The sequence below is a fragment of the Sinocyclocheilus grahami genome, unplaced genomic scaffold (assembly GCF_001515645.1).
Source record: "Sinocyclocheilus grahami isolate Dianchi unplaced genomic scaffold, SAMN03320097.WGS_v1.1 scaffold1787.1, whole genome shotgun sequence".
NCBI lineage: Eukaryota > Metazoa > Chordata > Actinopteri > Cypriniformes > Cyprinidae > Sinocyclocheilus > Sinocyclocheilus grahami.
The window spans coordinates 81,361-88,319 of NW_015506966.1; the positions used below are offsets into that span (position 1 = coordinate 81,361).

A 6,959-nucleotide genomic window follows, 5' to 3' on the forward strand; every position below is an offset into this window, starting at 1 on the left:
TTTTGCTCGGTGAGTGTCAGTGAAAGAAACTGATGTCAGATCAGAGGTTTAGTTCAACTTAACACTATTGATTTTCCTGTAGCATGAATCCTGTCAAAGGCTTCATGTGACCTGTATCGATTTGTCCTGATGAAAAAGCCCAAGACCTGGGCAGAAGCGCAATCCTACTGCAGAGAAACTTACATGGATCTGGCAATGGTTCAGAGCGATGAAGACAGAGCCAATCTAAAGGAGGCAGCAAATGCTGTGAACTTTACATCTGTCGCCTGGATCGGCTTCTACAGTGACCCTTGGCATTGGTTGTATCAAAACATGGCAATCAGCTATGCGAACTGGGATTACAAAGAGCCGGACTTGCCTAACACAAACGAGGCCTGTGCATTTGTAAAGAGAAATGGACTCTGGGGTGACACATACTGTACTGAACTAAAATACTTATTTTGCCGAACTGGTAAGAAATTATATAACACTGTTGGTAACCTATTCTGGATCTCAACTAGAGTTTTCTCAAATTCACACTCACGCACCTTGTACACACTCCAAAAAATGCTCAATGTTTTCCAGTATAAATATCTAAACATTGTTAAATCAAGACACATTTAAAATGACTTAAGATATCAATTCCAGTTTTCTGAAAAAAAAAAATATATATATATATTTTTCTCACAAGAATATCTGCCAGTGGGGTAAGAAAAATTATCTTGTTTTCGGTCAACAATATTTACATAATGTCAAGTTTGAAATACAAGCTCTATTAGTAACGTATACACTCTTATATTTAATTTGGTATTGTGCTTCAAATGATCAAGTATGTATCTATGTCCTGACCACAAAACTGACTCTTTACAAGCAAGGACAAACTTGAGGACAGGTTTAAGTACGTTGAAACAAGAATGAACTGGTATGGCGCTCAAATGCACTGCAGAAAAGATTATGTAGACCTGGCCAACATTACAGAAGACACAGAGAACCAGGTCCTCAGAAAACAAACTTATTGGAAAGCAAGACTATCAGGCCTGGATTGGCCTGTCCAAGAATATGTGGCTGTGGCAGTGGTCAGATAACACCAGTGTATCATGGTCTTCTGTAAAATGGGAGTCTGGGCAGCCGAATAACGTGAACGCCTCTGAGGAGTGTGTGAGAGCCGGTACTGAAGGACTGATAGCTGATGACACCTGCTCAACTCCACTGCCTTTCTACTGCCGCGATAACAGGAAAATACAGCGTGTCAGATTCGCACTGTAATCAGATGGATATCTGGAAAAATCCGCAGTGATGGAGGCCATAGAGAGAAGGTGAAAATATGCTATATCTGTAACCCTATGGTGGAGAGGCTTTTCTTTTCCCCAAAAATACTAGTTATAATATTATCGTATTGGGCAAAAACTTGCTGGCTTTGCTGAAACAAGGTCAAACAACCAATTTTTGGTGGATTTATTTTTTAAACGGATTGATCGTAGCCCTAATTGATTTGTCAAAAATGACCATTGACTGAAAGCGAATGAGTGAGATCGAAAATAAGAAAAACATTCAGGAGCATGTTAATCATGTTTATGTTCACTTATGTACATGTGTGCTTGCAAACATAAAGGCATTGGACCTATGCATGCGTAGGCACGTGGGCGCATGGGCATGCTCACTCACACGCACACGCACACACACACACACACACACACACTCTCTCACTCACTAATGTTCACAAACAGACTGTTTACTAGCTTTTTCCTAGCTTTTTTTTTACAGAGATGAACTTTATTATCAAAACATTGTGGATCAGATCAATTAGGCCTATGATCAATCAGTTTCAAAAATAAATACAAAACCTGTGCTATCTGAAAAAAAAAAACAAGTTGACAAAAAGACTGAATCCAATATTTGGTGCTAATATACCATAATGAGAGAGTGTTTTAAGCTATTTCCTGTAGGTTGGTCATTTTTGACCAGGAACACCTTGAGTGTGACTTTGTTCCATTTTGAACCCCCCCATTTATCAAGAAGATAAATGACACCAAAATTAAGTCAATATCTTGCTTAAAACTAGCACAAAAAAAAGTCCAGTGGGCTCAGAGAGTGCTTTCACTTTGACTAAAGTTTACATTTTCTGATCACAGTGGCAGATATTTTCCCTGGTTTTTACATAAGAACACTCAATAAACTCTGTTTCTTTTCTCTCATCATCACTTTGTCTCCTGCTTCTGCTCTTCTCTGGCTTTCTCAGTCAACTTTTTGGCTGACAGAAGACTGTTAAAATAGTTTTGACATCTGAATTACAGTCATTTCTTTTAACATTTCTCACAGAAACAACTTCTCATTTAGATCAAGTATTAAGAAAGTGAAACCAAACCACATCCAGCACGATATCCACTTGGTTAGCTGCACAACAGATGGGTTTATCTGGTTCATTTAGAGCATTTAGCCTCCATAAAGCTGCTAAATCACATGATGGTGATTCATCTACAGGGTTTACATCAACCAAATGAGTTTAGTTGGCTTGTCATGCTCATCCATCTGTGAATCTGATCAGAGATGATTTCCATGTATTTTGCTTTTGCCTAATGGGCTTCAGATCAATGGGATCCATCAATGCCATCTGGTAATGAAAGGTTTTGCATGAAGGCTGGATTATTACAGATGGATTTATGTGATTTAAACTGACATCAACCTGTTTGCCACGTTTTGAGTTTGGAGCTCTGTCAAGTTAATTCTTAATCTTCTATTTTTATTTCAACATCAATTTTCTTTTTCTACAATGGATCCTCAATGGCATTCTACAATGAAAACAATCAGAATGCCTTGATACACCACTTTTGTGTTGATGTCCCGAACATCCATTACGAGCTTATTGCTCGTTAGTATCAGTATCCCCTTCATGAGACGGAACGTGATGCTGTGATCATCGCAGACCCCTTCGTCCTGCATGTCTAAGCTACTTTAGATAAAGGTAAGGTGCACACTCACTGTTTTCCCAATGCTTGTGTTCTCTCTGTGCTGTGTGCACGTACCAGAAGGGTGAGACGAGCATCGGAGCCATCGTGCTCCAAGCTTTGTCCGAAAGACACACTGAAGAGGGACTTCAGGAGTCTGATCGAGACAGTACGCAGTACATTGCCTGTGACGAGGATTATTATGTCAGGACCGCTTCCCACATATCAATGAGGACATGAAAGGTTCAGTAGACTGTTTGCTCTAAATGAATGGTTATTGTCATGGTGTAAATAACATAAACTGCTCTTTGCAAATAACTGGAAGTAACCTAGGCTTTTCCGTGCTGATGACCTGCACCCCGAAGTCGTGTTGGACAATAAAGTCAAATCTCAAATAAATGCAATGATGGCCTCTGTTCTACCCCACTTAATTTTCATATTTAATAATAATAATATGTTTAATTTATATAGCACCTTTCACAGGCTCAAGGACGCTTTATAAGGTACACCAATACAACAAATACTCATTACAATGCATGCCATCAGTTTCCCATCCTGCTTCTACACAAGTAATGACTTCAACACACCTCAAAACTCTGTTAAAAAGACTTTGCCTGGAGCTTGAGGAAAAATAAGATACCCTAACAGAGTCAATATTTACAGCCCAAGACTGATGTAACGTTTGACCCTGCAGAGGGAGACACATCAGTAACAGAGCCAAAAGACTTTTGTAAGTTTCTGCAATGTGCAAATTGTTTAAATTGTTGTTTGCTTTAATCATAACAACCCTCTTCTTTATGGTTTGCTTATATGTATGTATATTTTTTTCAGAGCCCAAGCATGCAGTCCTGTCCAAAACATATGCAAGTACATTGTTTATGAAACGTGCATGGAGCTGTTTGACATGTGCTCGGTATGTCAGTGAAGATGTCATGTAAGATCACTGTTACGGACCATAACCTGTTTTTTTAAGGCTTGTTATATTAAACACCATTACATAAAGGATACAGGCTGAACATATAAAATAATCACAACACCTGATGTGAGTTTCAAGTCGCCTCCATTTAATTCAACAACAAAATTAAGTTCAAACATTCAGAAAACAAAGCATAACAATTCACACAAAATTATCTATAAACAGAAACTAACGAATAACAACAAAGGAAGGTTATCAGTTCGTGGGTAGGAAAGCTAAGAAAGTGGAACGCCTAACTACACCTGTTCTCCTACACCTGTTCTCGGAATAAAGTTCTTACCTGACTCCCGAAAAGAAAATAAATCAGTTGAGTCTTCCGGACTGCAGCTTCCCTCGCTCAACTCTTGCTAAATAAGCAAACGTGAACTAACAAACAAAAGTACACTACCCGCCTCTGGTTAAGAAATAAAGATTGACCAAGAATCATGTATCAAAGATACAAACTTACAAATTAAACCCAAGCATAAAGAAACAAAAGTAACCCCCAAAGAGGTGATGAGAGAGACGCCCACGAGAACAATGGGAAGTGAAGCAATAGAGCACGCCATTGCCGTCTCGGAGCCTTTTAATCCGGAATCCCCGATGACATCACATGATTTTCGCAGAGTAAGAATTTCCCCACAATGCCACCTACAGACTCATATGATAAATGTCGCACAGGTACACATAATACCCTCACCCTTAAGTGAATAAATTGTAGAAATGCCAATGATCTTACCCTTTTCTGTTTTTTTTGTCTTTTCCCTTTCCCTTTCTCTTAAAAAGAGAGAGTGAAGAAACAATTTATTCCTATTAGACACGTGATAAAGCATCAGCAACGACATTATCTTTACCACGAATATGCCGAATGTCTAGTTCAAACGTCTGCAAAAACAAACTCCAACACATCAAATGTTGATTATTGTTTTTCATTAAGTTTAGGAAGACTAATGGGTTATGATCTTTGTAGACAATCAACGGATACTAAACAGAACCCACATAAACGTCAAAATGTTGGAGAGCAAGGACAAGAGCTAGTGCCTCCTTCTCAATGGTGGAGTAACGTCGTTGATGTTTATACAATTTTTTTGAAAAATAGCAAACGAGATGCTCAACACCAGTCTGATCTCGTTGGAGAAGTACAGCTCCTGCACCTGTTTCACTTGCGTCAACAGCAAGCAAAAATGGAGATGAAAAATCAGGAGCAGAAAGAACAGGGAAATTAGTCAGAAGCACTTTGATCTTTTCAAAACTCACTTGACACGATTCCGTTTTTTTAAATGGTACTTTGGGACTGAGGAGATCCGTTAAGGGAGAGGCAACGACAGTTATTTTTTTACAAAGATTCGTGTAATACTCAAGTCAAGTCAAGTCACCTTTATTTATATAGCGCTTTTAACAATACAGATTGTGTCAAAGCAACTGAACAGCATTAATTAGGAAAATAGTGTCAATAATGCAAAACGACAATAGTAAACACTCATTTTTCAGTTAAAGACAGTTCATCATTGAATTCAGTGATGTCAACATCCTGCTCAGTTTAAATAATATCTTTGCAATTATGTCAACGATAACGCTGGAAATGAAGTGTCCCCAACTAAGCAAGCCAGAGGCGACAGCGGCAAGGAACCAAAACTCCATCAGTGACAGAATGGAGAAAAAACCTTGGGAGAAACCAGGCTCAGTCGGGGCCAGTTCTCCTCTGACCAGACGTACCAGCAGTACGGAAAAATCAATTTAAGACATAATAAAATAAAACGTCTGTAATAAAACAGACGATGAATAATATTAACAGCAATTATTATGTGATGCAATCAAACTTATAGCAAAATGTGGTAGTTCTGTATGTTGTTTAAGGGTTGGCATCATCTGAGGTCCTCTGAGGGGTTGCATCATCTCTTCTCAGGTGTTCTGATCCAGACTGAAGCTTGTGTAAATCCTAGTGACATCCCGTGGCAAAAACCAGAGGTTAATACTCAACCATTCCCAAAAATTGACGCAGCTCACGGTGCGTTGTAGGCACAGGGAAATGAATGATAGCCTCCACCTTAGACTCAACAGGCCGAACTTGCCCACCCCCAACAATCTTTCCCAGATATGTCACGTAGCTCGTCCGAATTCGCATTTCGCTAGATTGACTGTAAGATTAGCATCAGACAGACGACTGAAAAGGATATGAAGTTGTTTAATGTGTTCCAACCAGGACGCACTATAAATAACTAAGTCATCCAGATATGCTTCAATGTTGTGCATACCATCAATAACACGATTTACTAACCTTTGAAAAGTTGCCGGTGCGTTTCGTAAACCAAAAGCCACTACAGTGTAATGCAGGAAGTGATCCGGTGTTACAAACGCAGAGATCTCTTTTGCGTGATCTGACAGAGGCACCTGCCAGTAACCTTTCAACAGATCGATTTTAGTGGCGAAAGCAGCATTTCCAACACGATCCACACAGTGCTCCATACGAGGCAGTGAATAACTATCTGGTTTTGTGACCAGTAAACGCGTGGAAAGTCAGTGCAAAAGCGAAACAAGCTGTCAAACTTTTTAACTAACAAACAGGGTGAGCTCCAAGGGCTAAAACTTGGCTCAGTGATGTTATTTTCAAGCATAAAGATTACTTCTTTTTGCAACTGAGCTCACTTCTCAAGAATTCTTTTCAGACACCAGTTGCTTGTCACATTCAAATCGGTTGTCATAGTAACGACACTAATTTGTGGCGATTCAGTGCATTGAGTTCCACAAATCTGAATGCATCATTTGTAAATTGACTGTTAAGATAAACATTTTGCACAATTTAGTATCTTTAATATCATTGTGTTGCCACTAGATGTCTGTATAGCCCATAATTTACACATAAATCACACATAAATTAATTTTATTACATTTTGATTTGGATACTATATACTATACTACTAAATATCGTTTAGATATTATCAATGGCTACTTTTTTGTCTTTATCTGTTTTTTGTTCAATTGTTTTGTTGTTGTTTCTTGAAACATTGATTTAAAGTGTCAGTTATTGCATTATTATTTCAGTCAAACCTATAAAACCCCTTTGTTACCCCAAACTACAT

General features: G+C 38.7%; 1 long non-coding RNA gene across 1 annotated transcript in view; it reads left to right on the forward strand.

Moving 5' to 3' along the window:
• Nucleotides 1-3,166: 3,166 nt before the first annotated feature.
• Nucleotides 3,167-6,959, forward strand: part of LOC107572653 (uncharacterized) — an 18,424-nt gene continuing 14,631 nt past the window's right edge. The window contains exons 1-2 of the long non-coding RNA XR_001607380.1: nt 3,167-3,248; nt 3,290-3,291. This is a non-coding gene — a long non-coding RNA (uncharacterized lncRNA). The remainder of the gene's footprint in view (nt 3,249-3,289; nt 3,292-6,959) is intronic.